At 38.3% G+C, this 18,786-nt stretch overlaps 1 long non-coding RNA gene across 2 annotated transcripts in view; it reads left to right on the top strand.

Annotated features, from left to right (window-relative positions):
- Window positions 1-283: 283 nt before the first annotated feature.
- LOC108429791 overlaps window positions 284-18,786 on the top strand; it is a 55,517-nt gene continuing 37,014 nt past the window's right edge. Inside the window, exons 1-3 of one of the 2 annotated variants that reach the window (XR_001858034.1) lie at window positions 284-429; window positions 4,613-4,728; window positions 8,362-8,426. This is a non-coding gene — a long non-coding RNA (uncharacterized LOC108429791). Of the gene's footprint in view, window positions 430-4,612; window positions 4,729-8,361; window positions 8,427-18,786 lie in introns of those variants that run through there. The other variant, XR_001858035.1, reaches the window with a different exon arrangement.

Genomic DNA, 18,786 nt, shown 5'->3' on the forward strand with positions numbered 1-18,786 from the left:
AAAACACTTCTTGTAATATTATTATATTATCAAAGCAAAAAATGATAGAAACCCTTTTTCCAAATCCTGACATGCTTGGTAGTTAATTTGAGTGCCATGTGATAAAATTCAATATTGTCATATTTTCAAGTAATTTACAGTGTCTGATAAAAGTCAAGTTTGCATTAATAAAGTTAATGAACTGTTTGTTGATGTCACAGGATCTCACCTCTGGGGAGACTACATGGACTCTCCCATCTGGTATTGGGCCACTTCAGCTCCAGCTCCACCCACTCATGAGCAACACACCTGTGGCTTAAGAGTGATTGATAGTCCAGTTTGTTCTCCATGTGTGTTTGTACCTAGTTTAGAGCCTTAATATTCAATGTTGAGCCCAGTTCCAAATGGTGCTTTCACAGTCCTGCGGGTTATAATCACCATGCATGCAAGGTAGGGCTGGACAGTTAAATGTTTTTATATTGGAACAGCAAAAGTCTTCATAGTGGAGGTAAAAGGAATTTTAGTTTGATGCTTTTAAAACAGGCATGTCAAACTGGGCACCTTCTGGACCAAAGTGCTGCAGAGATTAGCATTGGACCTCATCTAACGCTCTGAATTCAGTACGTCTTTCTAATTAGCTGATGAGCTGAATCGTGTTTAAGCAGTGTGTTGAAGTCCGCAGTGTTTTGGCCTGCAAGGCCTGCAGGCTGACACATGTGCCTTAAAAGTTACTTTACAGAACATTATTACATGAAATGGTTATAAATAAGTTGCCTAATGCTGAAGACAATGTTTAACGATAGTTTTGATATAAGGTTTTGACCTAATACATGTTTTGTTCATGGCACAGGGGTACATGTAGGATGCTGTGAGGGAAAACGTCATTAAAGATTTTTATTCTGATTTATCAGCACTTTACCATTATCAATATTACATACAAAACTCGGGAGTTTGCTGGTTCACCACTTGTGATGGATAGTAAATAAAATGCCTATATTTGATTTGATGAGACATTGTGACCACTGGTTTCTATCACCGCCACTTTAAAGATCAGAGGTTTTTGACAATGAAACACTTCATATTAAATCGCTTTATTTACAAAAAAAATAAATAAATAAATAAAATTAAATATGGTTCAAACTCCAAAGTTGATAGAGATTGAGTGTAATTTTCTGCTTTACTTTCTGAATGGTGATCGAGCTTTTAACGCTATTAGTTGCACATCACTTATACTACTTTATTACTTTATGTAGTCATGCCTGTAAGATGCAAATATAGAGAAGGTTAATGTGTTTCTACTCTCCTCTACCCCTTGTTTTCAAGTGTAACTTTCCCCCTTGAAACTGACTTACAAGGGGTAATGGTTGAAATCTTCCCCCTATGAAATGGGACAACACTTCAAGAACCGGATACGTCATCAGTTGTTATCAGCGACTTTTACGTAAACAGACGAGACGAGGTTTTCCAGCCATTTCCAATATGCCGCCTCCAGTTGTGGTGATCTCACTTAAAATAGCCTAAAAAATAATCAGGACATGTTTTCCTGCTGTGTCTCCATACTACAGCAATAATGGTATCACACTGACATTTATCCAAAGGACACTGGAAAGCACGGGTGCTTGTGATTCATTCACAACTTCATTTTTATGCATCAATCAAACGAGTCACCGAATAAAAAATAGCACAAACAAAAAACTGCATCACTTCATTAACAGCTACTAGTGCTGCTCTGTAGGTGACCCTGCCTGTCTGCAGTGACAGCAGAGGAGGGGAAAGTTCAGCTCCTCACTGCTTAACAACATTTAGGGCATCATATACCTTCAAAGAGGGGGACAATTATTTATTATCAATCACCAAGGATTCTTCGGTGATATGAAGCTGAACTTAGCTTTCTAATCGCCAGCTTCATGATCGATTCGGGAAAATTCGCCATGTAGCTAACGAGACATCAGCGTATTACTAGCAATTTTAATTTGTGTTATGATGGAAATGACCATAAAATGCTATTACAATGGTTCTCTTACAATACAGCGGCTTTTCAACAGAGAAATACATTTATGTGCCTCTTTGGTCGCTTGTGCAGCCATATTGCTGATTCGCAGGGCATTCTGGGAATTTTCTCATAACTCTCCGTTTGTAGTGCGCCTCTGAAAAATCTCCATTTGAAGGGCCATGTAACCCTAATACTTCACCTTACCCCTCCATCTCAACAACAATTGGGACAGCCCTACCCCTAGACGTGACAGCGCAAAACGGAGGGGTAGGGCTAAGTGTTAGGGGCAAGGGGTGAAATGGGATTGGGCCTAAATGAGGTTTTGAAGGTGAACAGTACTGACATGGTCAGATGGTGGTAAAGCCTGCCAAAACTGAACCCACTCACCAGCAGTTCCTAAATGAGGCTTCATATCATCATCGGTTACGTTATCTCAGGGGAACAAAACAAGCACTGATACAAGCTTTTTTCAAATAAAAGACTTTATGACTTTAGATGTTTATATCTAAACATCTATCTATATATATCTAAACAAAAATGTTTATATCTAAACATATATATATATATAAACATTTTTGTTTATGTGTATATATATATATATATATATATATATCTCTAAACATTGCTAAAACATTTTAAAAACACATCATTTACTCCCCAGTGCATACAATCCATATATGGAGCCTAAGCTACAAAAACAGCCCGTTTAGAATTTTTTCATGACGTCATGAAAAGCCAACTTATTTACATACATGCACCTATTAGGCTTACAGCTGATTGGCTCCACCCACTCAGCTCAGACTGCTTTTTGAATGAGATCAGAACAGAGAGCTTGCTATTTGTGGTGGCAGAATTTTCAGTTGAAAACGGTGAGATTTCTGATTTTCAGTTGTCCATCTACTGCAAGCATGAACACAGCATTACTGTGAGGCTAGAGGGGGGAGGCAACAGCTCTTTCTCTTCTTTGGATCCATGACAGTTTGAACTAGTCATTTTCATTGCTATGTTAATGCCGAACTGTTGACAGCAAAGATTTGAAGGGAGGCAAAAGTTCAGTCATACAGCGCTCAAAGATTACTTGCTGAGGTAGCTGGCTTTGCTAATGAGCGAGCTAACTTCAAGCTTGTGCAAAGGACAGACGCTTTCTGAAAATTGTAAAAGCATTAAAGGCATAACTCTGTTCTGTTCCTCTCATTGTAAGTCTCTGTGCAGCAGCAAATAGTGTATCAGATCGTTTACTGCTCCACATATGTTCATTTCCATAGCAACATAGCAGCCGCAGAGCGATCCGGCACAGCGGAATGCAGCGAGAAACACTGCATGTGGATGCGTACAGTAAGCTTCACGTATTCTGACCCGTACTGAAGGCTTAGCTCCAACAGGGAAGGCTCGCTGCTGGAATTAATGACTGGGTAAAGTAGAAGTAGTGAAAAGTAAATTACTAAACAGTGTATTTCTTCACAAGTAAAGCATCACTTGATAAGACTAGTGTAAAGCCCTCAATATAGTACATGCTGTGAAGGACTCTCCTCGCATCTCTACAGGGCCACCATGATCATGCAGCTCAGTTAAGGACAGGGGAGCAGCTGGGTTGACATTAACTATGGCTTTTCAATTACAGCAGGGAAGAAAAGAGCACTAAAGAAAGAGTAATAAAAAGCTGTTTTTATTGGCTTATAATACATGAGGTGAAATGTCTAGGGATAAGGGCACTTGTTCTGGGACTAACAGTCCAGACAGGCTTTTCCACCTGCTTATCTGGCATCAGTTTGGATGTTTCATTAGAGCAGAGAACATTAGTGATAAAGGTTGAGGACAATGACCCCCAAATGTAGTGCATTTCGAAAAGAAAATAAAAGGCAACTGGTTCCCATTCTTATTTTGTACGTACGGAAATTCTACTGGGTATTGCAGCCATCATTAGAAAGAGCAATGTTGAGGTACCTGATTACATGTCTGCTCTAGCTGTATAAGCAGAGACAGAAGGAAGGCTCAGTGCAGCCATAAAGGCAGCTGTTCTGAGACCCACCGTCCAGGCAATGTTTTATGCCCTGACAGAAGAGGAGGGCATAGAGCCATCATTAAACGGCATGAAGCAAGAGACCTTATGACCTGTCAAGTAATAGCAGCTTTTTGTCCTCATCAGTACAAATAAACCAGCCATATCTGGAGGTGGTGGGAAGATACAAGCCGACTCAAAGGCTACAATTCAGAAAGACTCATTAATACTAGCATAAAAATGTGTCTAAAATGAGGACGGCGTGTTTTGTGCTATTTTTTGCTCTCTTTTTTTTTTTTTTTCTTTTTTTTTCCTGTCGAGATGTCCTCAAGAATTGGTTGCTAATCACTTTATGTGGGGTTGAGAAGGAACTGTATACCCAGAATGTGTTTGGTGCCTTTGAAGTTGTGAAATTCAAAATCATATTACTGTGATCAATAGAGAGACAAAATGCCCCAATTGCAGAGGATGCTACTTTGAGAGCGGCGCGGCGTGCCATGCTAGCTCGCACACTGGCACCAACTGTTAATAAGAGGGTTCAGCTTAATTGATTTCGCCTTCATCTTTCTCCCAGATTATGCCAACGTAATAGTGCGTGTTCCCTCGGAGCCCAATTCAATCTCATGTTTCTATTTCAACAGAATGCTTTGAGTCTGCAAACAAATTTGACAGTCTTGAAAAATAGACCCGGCACTAAATCCACAGCATCGTTTCCTCCCCCTCAGGCACAGATGGGAAAAGCAAAGTTTCATCAAAAGTAAGTAAATAGAACGTTTGATTGTGCTGCTCTCACTGGTGAATGTTGAGACTTTGGCACTGCAGACACTCGGCTAAACGCTTCTGCAAACGACGTTAATGAATGGACATTTAGCAAAGTGCTAAATGCTAGCTGGAAACAAGGAGAGGCGGAAGGCCAGCATTCTCCCTAGTCAGGAGAACAATGTATTCACCGCTTAACAAAACAACCTGAGCTGCCAGCGAAGCAAATAGATCTGTCTGTTTGATTTAGATGAAAACAGACTCCGGTGTAGGTTCAGAATACCTTTTTATTTTTTTGTGCAAATCCTTTACCTTACAGCACTTAAATGCAGCAGACCTATCTTTTTAGAAGGCTAAATATGTCTGTAGATATGGAATGCTTCAACAATCATTGGAGCTGTACCTCTGGATTGAGAGCTTCAGAGGTACACGGTTGTATGAAAAGTTTGTGTATCCCTGGCCAAATGACATTTTCTTCATTTTAAACGTCTACAGCAGTTATTTGATTAACTTAATCTTTTTTTGTAATGTGCTAAAGTTTGGGCATGCTACAAAGTGAATACATAGTAACACCCCCTTTAGCAGATTTCACAGCTTGCAAAGGCTTTTTGTAATCAGCTAGGAGTCTTTCTGTTCTTGTTTTGGAATTTACAACCTTTTCAATGCTTCCACTTCTGCAGTATTCTTGGGCCATCTTGCTTCATGCAAGATCTTCCCACAGACTTACAATAACTTGCAAAGGACATTCCAAAAGCTCCACCTTGCGTTTCTAGAAATAGTCCACGGTGGGTTTTCAGGCATATATTGGATCCTTCATCTTGTAAAACCAGCTGTTTTTTTAGCTTTGGTTTCTTGACTGTGTCACATTTGCTTCCAGAATTTCCTGATATTTATTGAATCCATTCTTCCATCTACCTGTTCAATGTTTACCTGCCTTAATGCTGAACAGTTTGAAAAGAGTTCTTTTCATCAAATGCTGTTCCATTTTTACTTCATCAGTCCACTTGTTTCCAAAAAGCCAAAATCTAGATGTTATTTTGCATACATTGAGTTAAGTGCCGAGTTTTTTGGTACCAATTTTCTTACCCCACTCTCTATCATTAGTTCCTTTATATACATGTATAAAATGGAAAAATATGGTGAAATATCTAAGACCTAAGTATCAAATATGATTTGCTTCCTATACCTGTTGTCTGAAACATGTCTTGAGTGGAAATTTTGTTGTATTTTTGGAATTTCAGTCATTTTTCAGTAAATTCCAAGCTCTCTACGGTTACAACAGAGATCCATTCTCCAGTGTATTGCCCTAAGACATTTTGACAAAAGCTTGCCATGTCATGGCCAGAGCTTTGCCTTAACCCTCAAAATGAGATTATCTTAGGCCCATTAAGCCTCTTTCCTCAGAAGCTCACTATTTTATCTACCGTTTTTTCTTTATACAGTGTGAAAGCTGAAGTTAGCCTGTCTTAATCTTTAACCATGAAGAATCAGCAGATTATCTGTCCCACTATATTAACAGAAATCTGGTCATGTACTGCTAATGGTTACAAACAAATGTCGCTTTAGATGATTATGCTGCACATTGGACTCTTGTTGTAGACACAACCACACCATCTGGTACTGCCAGCTGATACTAACTGTTTTATAAGTTTTCATTAAATATATAAAAAAAATCTTCAGTGCTTCATCAAGTTGAAGAGACATGTTTTATTCATATTCTGTATTGCACAGCTTGTGAGGGGGGAACAGGAAAAGGAAAATGACTTTTAAAAAAAATAATATTAGTGGGGAAACCCAAACAATGAATCTAAAATATTTGTTTTTTTAGATTCTATTCATTTTTATTTTCTTTACATTGTGTGAAAATTGATCATTAGAGCACTAGAAATGTACCAAAATGACTTGGAATAAAAAAAATCTTTACCTTCACTTGCAATAAAATTCAGTGACATTTTGCCTTCTTATGAAAAGTTAAAAGTTTTAGAGAGATGTGTGTTTTTTTTGTTTGTTTGTTTGTTTGTTTTTTCTCTTTTAGGACAGTGATATGCCATGGATGAATTACTGATTTACATTTATAGTTCAGCCTACTTCACATATAGTACTGTCTAAAAGGCATCTGGAGAAAAAAAAATAAATCTACAGATCTGTGCAGTAAGCATTTGTTAAGAAAACAATAACATTTGAGTAAATACCAACAAGCAAAACATAGTATTTGTGTTTCAGTGTGTTAGCTTGACCAGCTCTCCTCAATGAAGCTCAGTATTTACAGTTACCATCCAGTACTTGCTTCAGCTCATTAATCATTCATTAAATTAAATCAGTTGTGCTGCTAATGAAAATTAACAAATCCCTGCAGGAACCAAAACATGAACATGTTTTTACCAATAAAATATTCTTTTACTGTAGTTATGTTGGTTTGTATTTATCCAAATGTTTTAAATGAATATACTCTTACTGCCAATAAAGTTGTAAACAGATTTTTTGGTACATTTTTTTATAAGTAACATTTTGGTCATTTTTGGCAGAAATAAATGAATATGGTCAAGATTCACTATTTGACCAAATGTATGTGGACAGCTCTAATCATTGAGTTCGTGTTTAGCCACCCCCATTGTTAAGAGGGACTAGAAAATCAGGCACATAACCATGCTGTCTCAGGGAGCTCAGTGACTTTAAACCTAGCACTGTCATAGGATGCCACAACTTTACACAAGTTTGTGAAATTTCTGCCTTGCTAGATCTGCGCTGGTCAACTGTAAGTGCTGTTATTGTTAAATGGAAACATCTAAGTAGGAGCAACAACAGCTCAACCATGAACTGCTTCTGGGAGCAACATCAGCACAACCATTACCCCACTGGACCTAATGGGCCTAAACCCTGAAAAACACCTCCAGACCATTATCCCTCCTTCACCAAACTTCATTGTTGGTACTATGCATTTTATAGCACTTTCTTGGCAAAACCTAGATTTGTCCATCAGACTGCCAGATAATGAAGTATGATACATCACTCCAGAAACACATTTCTGCTGCTCCAGACTCTAGTGGTAGTATGCTGTGCACCACACCAGCTGACACTTGGAGTTGTTCATAGTGATCTTAGGCTTGTGTGTAGCTGTGCAACCACAGAAATCTATTTCATGAAGCTCCTGACACAAAATCTTAATGCTACACTGAATATAAACACTGAGTGAATGGGCATGATTTCCCAGAGACACACTCCAAAATAATGTGGAAAGCAATGGCTGTTATAGTCACAAAGAGTTGGCCAACTCCATTTTAATGCCCATGCTTTTGAAATGTGATGTCCAACAAGTTCATATAGATGTGATGATCAAGTGTCCACATGCTTTTGGTCATAGAGAATTTGTCTGAATCCAAGGAATTATATATCAAGAGGAATTTAGGGTCTACATGTTTTGGTTCAGGAGAAATGTGAATTCGTTCATCACTTTCAGAAGATTTGAGGATATCAGTCTGCAGGCTCTAGCTTTTTTCACTACTTTTCAACATTTCATAGATCACATTCTCATTACACCAACTTTAATGTTTTCACCCTCAAGTATAGATCGGTTGCCCAATATGCTTACCCAGAAGGTAATGGTGTTGTTTTTTTGTTTTTTTTTCCCCAGAAAATCCTGAAGAGTTGCCACTTTTTTTGACCAACATCTTAATAAAGTCTAAAGATTAACTCTGATACTCTGTGAGCATTTTATCTCCCCATCTGTATAGAGTGGTTTGTCTTAGTCTGTCAAACAATGAAGCACTGTTTTTAGAAACCAAGATCCACTTAAGTGTCTAAGTGCTTAAGCAGCATCAAAACAGTTCATTCAGCTATTTAAAATGCAAAACAATGCAGGGAGGTGGAAAAGTTCAACTGCTTCACTTTGTTTTTGCCAGCAAGGCTCCCTAATTACTACAACAGAGCACGTTAGAGTGAAATTCCCTCTTGGGCAGGTAGATGAATAGAAAATGTTAGTTCGAGACATTTCCTTCACGTTAGATTGCTCGGGGGAAATTGTTATTCTTGCTGACCCCAAATGACAGGCTGGTAGGTGGCCTTATGCAAAAGGAGCACCCCTTTGCATGGACTGGATGCTGGACCTCAACAAAATGTCTCTCAACAAGAAAAACAGAGAATGATGTTCAAAAAATAAACCCCCCTAGGAGGCAAAATTGTCTGTCGACAACGTGATAAGTAGGGAGGGGCAAAATGTGCAAAGTTAAGATAATCTCAATGAAATATATTAGCATTAATTCCTATATGCAGTATATTTCCACTTATTACGATGCCTTTCTACAGTGCATAACCTTTGCAAAGTATGGAAATAAGGCTGTTGCAGTCTGTTTGAAGTAGAAATGGTTATCTTCTATTGCCATGAAACAGATAAAGTCCAATGGCAAGACATTTAAAAAGGGAAAAATGGCTTACTCAAAACATTTTTTAGTTTAAGTGAAGAATTAAACCTACCTCTATTTGTATGCAACATCTATAGTTTTCTGTAGTCACTTGCTACTTCAGTTTTAGGACATATATTGCAGCATTGCTTCAGAGATTTTGGTTTAAGTTATTAGACCACATATTGAGACACTGATTTAGATTTTTAGACTTCACATTGGGGTGTTGTTTCAGTTTTAGGTCTCATATTGGGGTACTGCTTTAGATTCTTTGGGCCTCATATTACAACGCCAATTCCAATGAAGTTATGACATTGTGTAAAACATGAATAAAAACAGAATAGGATGATTTGCAAATCCTTTTCAACTTATATTCAATTGAATACACTACAAAGACAAGATATTTAATGTTCAAACGAATGAACTTTATTGTTTTTTGCAAATATTCACTCATTTTGAAGTTGATGCCTGCAACAAATTCCAAAGAAGTTGGGACAGGAGCAACAAAAGACTGGGAAAGTTGAGGAATGCTCAAAAAAACACCTGTTTGGAACATTCCACAGGTGAACAGGTTAATTGGAAACAGGTGAGTGTCGTGATTGGGTATAAAGGGAGCATCCCTGAAAGGCTCAGTCATACACAAGCAAGGATGGGCCGAGGTTCACCACTTTGTGAACAACTGCGTGAGCAAATAGTCCAACAGTTTGAGAACGTTTCTCAACATGCAATTGCAAGGAATTTAGTGATTTCATCTACAGTCCATAATATCATCAAAAGATTCAGAGAATCTGGAGAAATCTCTGCAAGTAAGCGGCAAGGCAGAAAACCAACATTGAATGCCCGTGACCTTCGATCCCTCAGGCGGCACTGCATTAAAAACCAACATCATTCTATAACGGATATTACCACATGGGCTCAGGAACACTTCAGAAAACCACTGTCAGTGAACACAGTTCGTCGCTCCGGTTACAAGTGCAAGTTAAAACTCAAAGCGAAAGCCAGATATCAACAACACCCAGAAACACCGCCGGCTTCTCTGGGCCCGAGCTCATCTGAGATGGACTGACGCAAAGTGGAAAAGCGTCCTGTGGTCTGACGAGTCCACATTTCAAATTGTTTTTGGAAATCATGGATGTCGAGTCCTCCGGGCCAAAGAGGAACAGGACTGTACGGAATGTTATCAGTTCAAAAGCCAGCATCTCTGATGGTATGGGGGGGTGTTAACTTGCACATCTGTGAAGGCACCATTAATGCTGAAAGGTACATACAGGTTTTGGAGCATCATATCCTGCCATCCAAGCTATGTCTTTTTCAGGGACGTCCTGCTTATTTCAGCAAGACAATGCCAAGTCACATTCTGCACATGTTACAACATTGTGGCTTCATAGTAAAAGAGTGCGGTACCTGACTGGCCTGCCTGCAGTCCAGACCCGTCTCCCATTGAAAATGTGTGGCGCGTTATGAAGCGCAAAATACAACAACAGAGACCCCGGACTGTTGAACAACTGAAGTTGTACATCAAGCAAGAATGGGAAAGAATTCCACCTACAAAGCTTCAACAATTAGTGTCCTCAGTTCCCAAACACTTACTGAGTGTTGTTAAAAGGAAAGGTGATGTAACACAGTGGTAAACATGCCCCTGTCCCAACTTCTTTGGAACGTGTTACAGGCATCAAATTCAAAATGAGTGAATATTTGCAGAAAATAAAGTTTATCAATTTGAACATTAAATATCTTGTCTTTGTAGTGTATTCAACTGAATATAGGTTGAAAAGGATTTATCAAATCATCGTATTCTGTTTTTATTTGTTTTACACAACATTCCAGCTTCATTGGAATTGGGGATGTAGAGTACTGCTTCAGAGGTTTTTAGGTGTTGTGTTGGAGTACTGCTTCAGAGTTTTAGGCCACACATATTAGGATGTTGTTTTTAGTCTGTATAGTCTGAGTTTTAGGTCATATATTAAAAGATTTAAAGTTTGTAGGCCACATTGGCATATAGCATTGTTTTTTAGAACATGTAACGTATTGCCTCAGATTTTAGATCATGTATTGGGATACTGCACCAATGTTTAGGCCACATATTGGGGTACTGCTTCAACCTAATACTGGAATCCATGTTGGGCTATTTCTTCAGGTTGAACATTCTCTAATTCTGCACCGTTTGTCTCAAAAAGGCCCTGACACATTATTACATGTACTACAAACACGAGTTCTTTGAAAAGTAGTTTCTGTGTCATATGTGTAGTGTAATATATGAAAGTATTGTTGGCCTCAGTGTTGGATATTGAATGTTTTTTGGCTACATATTGGAGTTTTTCTTTATGCTGAATGTAATTCTGAACATTTCTAAGCTGTTCATTGAAGGAAAGTACCTGAGACACTGTAGCGTACACTGCAAATTTGTGTATGATACAAATTGTACATAGCACTGAATCGTTAGATGGATCCATGCTGATCCCTTTCTATATATCACTTATGCAATTTCTTAAGGCGTTTCTAAGGCAAATGTGTGCACAATGGGAGAACCACCAATTAATGTCAGCCTTCAAAGGTAAACCGGAGCTCTCGTGCTGTTTATCCTCCATGCCGAGTTCCTCCTCTGCACTGCGGGGGATGCTGCTAATCATCCACACACACACCCACACCCACAAACATGCTTACTCGCACACAGAAACACACAAACTCCATCAAAGCCCTCACTTCATTCAAACATGAGCATATGATGTGGCTCCCTTCTTCAAAGTCCTGCAGCTCATAACCAAGCAACCAAGCTCCGGCTTCTATACCAACGTGTGGAGCAAGCATACACTAGATACTCATTACTTGGCTTTCTGCTCTTGGGGCTGCTGGAGTAATTGCTTTCTTCTGTTGGAGATTATAATGAATAGGTTTGTGGGCAAATAAAGGATTTTTTATTTCTTGGGGATCTTTAAAGGCATCAGGCATAGTTTTTCTGGCATGTTTGCTGTTTTGACACATGTTATGGGCTCAGTGGCTGTGAATGAATGTTGGGCAATGAAACACCACAAGCTCCTGATTGTCTGTGCTTGTGGGTGGATGTATGCTGTTCTCTGAAGGCAAAGAACCTGATATAATGCCTCTAATAAATGCATCTTTATGCATTCACAGCATTTTTAGATAGAGAAATAGAGAGTGTTGTGCGAGTCTCCTGGTGGAATGGATCAACTTGCCCACTGCTTCAAAGTATTCGTGAAAAGAGATGAGAAATTGTTTCTGTAGCTTATGGTTCATGGACCAATGCAAAACTTCCATTGCTTTTTCACCTGTTGCTCTGACACACATACACAAACTCTTACCATGCAGCCATCACCTTTAGCTGAGAAGCCGTCTGGTTTCCATAGCGACTCGGCAAGGGGCGATCGGCAGATGAAAAGACTTCAACCTTGAATTTCAGAGGGCAAGGACGAGCACTTTGCTTTGAACAACTTTAACTTCTTTACCTGTAGACTCTCAGATACATTTTTCACTCAGCGGGACGTATATTTATCTTTATAGCACCTGAATATATCTGAACGCTGAGAGTCAATCAATAAATCTTTTGAGAAGAAATTGCATCTGTGGAGCTGGCTCTGCCTGAGGAAAATGGCAACACTAAGGCTAGTGTGTCTCCGGTTGCACGGTGTCTGGACTGTTTTGATCACACTCAGAGATTTGCATTGGAGTATGAGAAGAGAAAGTATGAACATATTTATTGTGACATGTTATGTACATTTATAATATTAGCTTTCTTTCTTTCTTTCTTTCTTTCTTTCTTAAAGGGCCCATATTATAGAAAACTGAATGTAGAATGGAAACATTGAATTTACATGCATTCATAATCAGGATCGGATTTCAGCAGTTATCAGTTTGTTCATATGGTCATGTAAACACTCCGATCTAGAAATCCGATAGAGCTAGATTTTAGCTTAGTAATCAGATTTCTCAGTGCATGTGACCTCTTATTCTGATTTCTTTCAGCTTTCTCAGTCTGCGCATGAGTGGAACAAACAGCTGTACCAGAAATAAGCAAGTGGTGTTGCCAAAAGATGGCAGCAAAATACTTTTGGAGTGATGCTGAAAACAACTACGTTCTCTATGAAATGAAGGATTTGAATATTCTTCTTCTAGTCCAGAGGTTACTAATAGGTGGACTGAGTTTGGACAAAGGTCCTATGTGGACCTAGACCTATAACCAATAAACTACAGAGAATTATTATTTAGACGGTGTGGCCCTATTTTAATCAGCCCGGGAAACTTGCACACCAATTGCACGTGTTGTAAATGTCACATAACGTGACTCAGCTAATCAGATCTGTGCATTACGATGAGCACTGAGACTCGAGTTGGTGAGGTATACAGAGAGGGACAAGGCGAGACACTGCAGTCAGAGAAGAAATTGAGTGAGAGGGAAGAAAACTGACAATGTTGTTGAAATATCACTGAATTGTGCTTTATTTGATTTGACATTGTTGTGGACTATATAATATATTTATATAACTACTACTTCAATAAACACTATGTTACTGAATCATGATGCAAATTACATGACAATGTGATGTTCCGGATCTTTGCTTCAGGAAATTTTCTCTAACCGGATCTTTTTGAATTTTAATTTAAGACCCATGTACTAGATGATGTATGTTCACATTTTCAGGTAAATTAGTGCAATGTTTTGGTTTTTTTAAGCCGCAGCATTAAGTTTGAGTTTTACATTATATTTACATCACGTCTTATTCTGTAAATTTATTGGACGGTTGCAAAGCATAAATCCGATTACTGTCTGACTCACGTAAAACCAGAGTTTTCCATTATCTGATTACTAAAGTGCATGTTACTGTGTTGATTGGATTACTGAGAAAATCTGATTTTACGCAGTTATGGGATTAAGTGCATGTAAACACACCCATTGTTAAATTGTCAATTCCCCAGTCCATTGCATTCATGGAAACTAAGATGCCAAAATAGCCTGTTTAAGCTGACGCTATAGTGTTTCAAGGCAGACGGCTTTTTGTGTGAGGCACGATACAGAACAGCCTGTCAGAAAAGAGGTAATTTATATATTTGTCAGATAGATAGATGGATAGATAGATGGATGGATAGATAGATAGATAGATAGGGATTGAGGGAGGGAAGGAAGTCTGTGTTGGCTGAGCAGTGCAACTTGTCATCTAGTTGCAGACCTGTGGGTCATTACCCTCTCCACTTCAACCACCTCAATAGAGACCGGTTGAGATTAATAGAGATTAAAGGCGCAGTAACAAAAATGTTTCTAAGAGCTAAAAAAAAAAAGGGCTTGCAAATTGTCATATAAAAATGAATTATGAATGGTTTTGGTACATAAAACGATGCAAACATCAGTGAAGCTCAGTGAAAAGAACGAAAGGATGTACTTCTGTCAACCAAGAGTAATGAAACTGTCCACTGAAGTAAAATGGTGGTTAGATAATTTAATTAAATATATATATATATATATATAAAATAATATTGAATTATACAGAAATCATGAAAAATCAAATCCTCACTGAGTGGTTTATTCTATTAGCTGTTTTTTTTTTTTTTTAAGGTCTGATATGACCTTTGCTGCAGTCAACTTGAGAGAATTTGAGGAAGTGCCACCAAGAAAAGCAGGCCATGTATGAACTTCAACAGCTGTATACTGTGCTGGGCACATCAGGTAGACTATGCGATACGCCATGGCCTACAAGATGGAACTTATCAGCTTCTTCATCAGATTAGATTTGGCATGTTACGAGGAAATCTAATACCTCGACACAGCGAGTCGGTGTTCTCCCTCGACTGCACGCTAGTCTTTGAGAGGTTTTATTAAACAGCTCAGTGGCCTGGTTAATGAAACGGAGTGCCAGTACACATTAGCAAACATGGCAATGTGGAGGCAGGATTGTCCATTGACATGGCTTTTTTCCCCTTTATAGAATATAAACACAGTATGTAGTACAGGAGTCCAAGGAAACCTGAAATTGTAATAATAGTTGTAATTCTTTAATCAGACTAATGGCTTTAATTTTTTTCTTTGGCTTGAACAATGAGTATGAGCTTTATCTGTATCACATCCATTCTTGAAGGTTGGAACCATCTGTTCTCTTTATGTACTCATGGTATAAAGCGACAAATCGTGATAGAAACGTGGCCTTGGATCTATAGAGGGGTAAATTAGAAGAGCTGTTGTCACAGTAAGGATGATAATGTGATCAAAGACTTTGCCTCAGGGCTTGAGACCTACTTCAACCTGCTTGCATCAACAGACTGTGACATTAGAAATAAAAAAAAAAAAAAGTAAAAAAAAACCACTATTATTAACCATGCAGTTGTGCCTTGCAGCATCAGTGATTAAGCAAAACAAGCCAAGATTATCACTGGGTTAGCACACAAAGACTCCATTCTTTATAGCCATCAGTCTTTGTGTAAAATGATGCTACACTAATTTCCTGCTGCTAGATTACTCATTAGGCTCTTGGCATCTTGATTCTGAGAAGGACTGAAAGGGAGCTTTGGTTGGCATTCACCATGTTTGTCCTTGAGGCATTTCCTGGGCTGTGCTCCACATGGCAAGTCTTTAACAAAAAGATGCATTTCTGTGCTGATCTGAGACCAGCAGTCTAATGCATCGCAAACAGGGTGACGCAATGAGTAAGATCGTATGAAACCCATTCTAGATCAACGTGAAACTGTCAGCTTTTGCCTGTGTGAGTGTCACAAGCCCATGCTCAAAGCTTACAACAATGTACAGTCAATATGTTTTCAGATTTTGAATCTTGGCTTGAAATTGGAGATGCACACCATCATGAATTTGGAATCTGACTCACACGTGCTACTTTCAGATCTGATAAGGCCCGACTGGTACTTCTAGATTTGAAACCTGAACCTGCTTGCATGCACTAACAGAGATGCTTGAGCTGTCATGGTAGGGTAATGTGGTATTTTACACATCTGCAATACACTGAGTCCTTATTTTACGTGTATTTTTGGGGAATTGCCAGTCGCTTCAGGCAAAGAGAAGCATTTCCTCTTATCTTAGCCACACTGCACTGAAATTCCTCACACTACTTAATACTTAAAGTAACTTAAGTTTAGCAAAAAATCTAATATACCCAATTTTCCACTTACCTCAGTTGTAGTTGATCAGCCAAGACATGTTTGGAGTCCAAATTTTGCTCATTTAGTTTTGAACTGGAACCATGAGGCTAACATTGCTATTCAGCACAAACACTCAGTAGTCACGCAAATAAGCCACTTTGTTTCTGTAAACACAACTGATGTGGTTTGTGATTACTGACCATGTTGCTTAAAGGTGCTACTGGCAGTTTTGTATATATTTTAGTCACAGCAAGTCATACTGTGCTTTAAACCACGTCCACAACTCTGTATGATCTTAGAGTTTAAAAAAAAACAAAAAAAACTTTTGGTCATTTTTACAGCAAGAATTTGGGCTATTTGGATGACTTGAATTCTGTTATTTGTTAGCAACATTAGCCTCATAGCTCCAGTTCTAAATTAAAGTAGCAAAATGTGGTCTTCGAACTGGTACATTTGATGCTGCAAAACATTTGCACCAATCCAGTCCAACCTGCACATCACACTTGGTCACTGTAACTAATCTCTAGTTTCATTCAAGAACGAGGGAGACGAAATGAGTTTGCAAAATACACTTAGAAACAAAACAGAAGAAAGTCACTCATTAGAAAACTCAAAACCAGCCCATTTGGCTCGTTCGACCCAAACTTAGCCCAAAATCAAATTTTTTGTTGTGCCTTATTGGCACACCTTGTTATAGGGCGGTATCATCTTCATTTTCAAGAGTAAACAATCCTGAAACCTGGGAATTCTGCAGCCCCCACAGCATCCCCACTTCAGGTTTGCCTGTGGGGTAGTTATAACTCAATGTAATTTGTAAACGCTGACTTTTACAAATTCAAGCATATTTGAGGTAAATGTTACCCGCAGGTAGTCATGAAGATGCCAACATCTGTTTATATTCCCTTAAAGCAGAGGCCTCAAATTCATATTACGGGTAGAAAAATCTGTGCTTACTTCTGCTCAGTAGTCTCATGAGGCAAGATGTGATCTCGTACCAAGAACGTCTGGTGACAATCATGAAAAACGTTAAATGTGACAACGGATCTTAAAGTAGGGGGTGATGGTGCACTTTTGTCTATTTTGCCCAAAGAATAACAAGCCTGTTGTTAGCCTCTAGATGTAAATGAGTATGTAGATGTTGCATGTGTAGGGAACATTTTACATGTAGTAAAAACAATCGTTATGTCCTATGAGAGAAAAACAGTTCTGCTAGCTGACAGTAGTGTTTTTTGTCTTATATTATTGATTGTACAGTCCAGCATCATTAGTTTAACAGGTTGTCCCCAGATGTATTTTACTGTTACAAGATCAAATTTGGCTTTGCAAGACTACTGGATTAGTTGGTAATTCCATTCATTTCTTAATTCTGACATGCTGTATTAGCAGCTATGTCATGACTGAACTGGGCACACGGCACACAAGTAACATTTGGTTACTTCAGGATGATAGTTAAGTTAGCTAAGTTACAGCCATGGCTGCTCAGTGTTCAAGCTGCATCAAGGGTTTCATTTGAAAGTTTTACCAATATAAATGCCAGCCTCTGTTAATTTTGGTAGTACTTTATTTTAAGGAACTGGGGGTTTTGTTAAGGTCTTGTTAGTTGCTCAAAGTAGTCACTTATAAATACTTTATTGATTATACATAAAAAATCGCTAAAATAGTTTTCACTAAATCAATACCTATTCATGATATTTTGATCTTACATCTGTTGAAAAAAGCTGGTCTGTACTGGTTTATGTTGGTTTGTCTGGTCAGCCAGCTAGCAGGTACAAAAAATAACCCCATTTAAAATTTTCCATACAAGAGTTTCACTGTATCTGCACTGAGTTGTTAAAATGGGCTAAAACTGGCTTAAAATATCCCCAGCTTGTTTTGGTGACCAAAAAGCTATAAAATGATCTTTACTTAAGTCAACTTGCATCCCATATTCTAAACAACTTTAGTGATTTTAGCCTCTTATTAGTGAAGACTGCAACTCCACTTTAGATCATGGAGCACATTTTTAAGTATTATTAAATTCTTATTAGCACTAATGCAGTAAACCCTAGGAGTCATTTTAAGCTGCTTAAAACCAATAGGAATAAAATGTTTCCAGTTATATGATAATACGATGTGAATGTAGGTGATAATTCTTGCTCAATATTTTGCAAAACAAAGCCTTAATGAGGTATTTATTGTGCATTGTTACAATGACAAATGCTTGCATTAATGATTTTCACATAACAGACCTCTGACTATGTCCTAATACAAATCATAATGAATAAAGATTAACGTTTGAGTGAATTGACCATTCACGTGTGAGTCGGATTTAAGAATGCATTGTCAATATGTGATGCTGGATGTGGTACTTTGAAACCCCTGTCCTAAAGCAAGCCTGTCATCATTATTTTACTTACCCAAGTCAATGTCTTTGGGGCTCTGAGTTAAAGACAGTGAGTCTCTCAAGTTTTTCTCAGAAACGTTTGTCCTTTGGTTAAGCAAGTCTTCAGGAAAAGAAAAGAGAGAAGGCAAAAGAAGAAAGCTTATTTATGTTTACACAAACATATCTATTTCCATTTTTC

The sequence above is a fragment of the Pygocentrus nattereri genome, chromosome 12, assembly GCF_015220715.1.
Source record: "Pygocentrus nattereri isolate fPygNat1 chromosome 12, fPygNat1.pri, whole genome shotgun sequence".
NCBI lineage: Eukaryota > Metazoa > Chordata > Actinopteri > Characiformes > Serrasalmidae > Pygocentrus > Pygocentrus nattereri.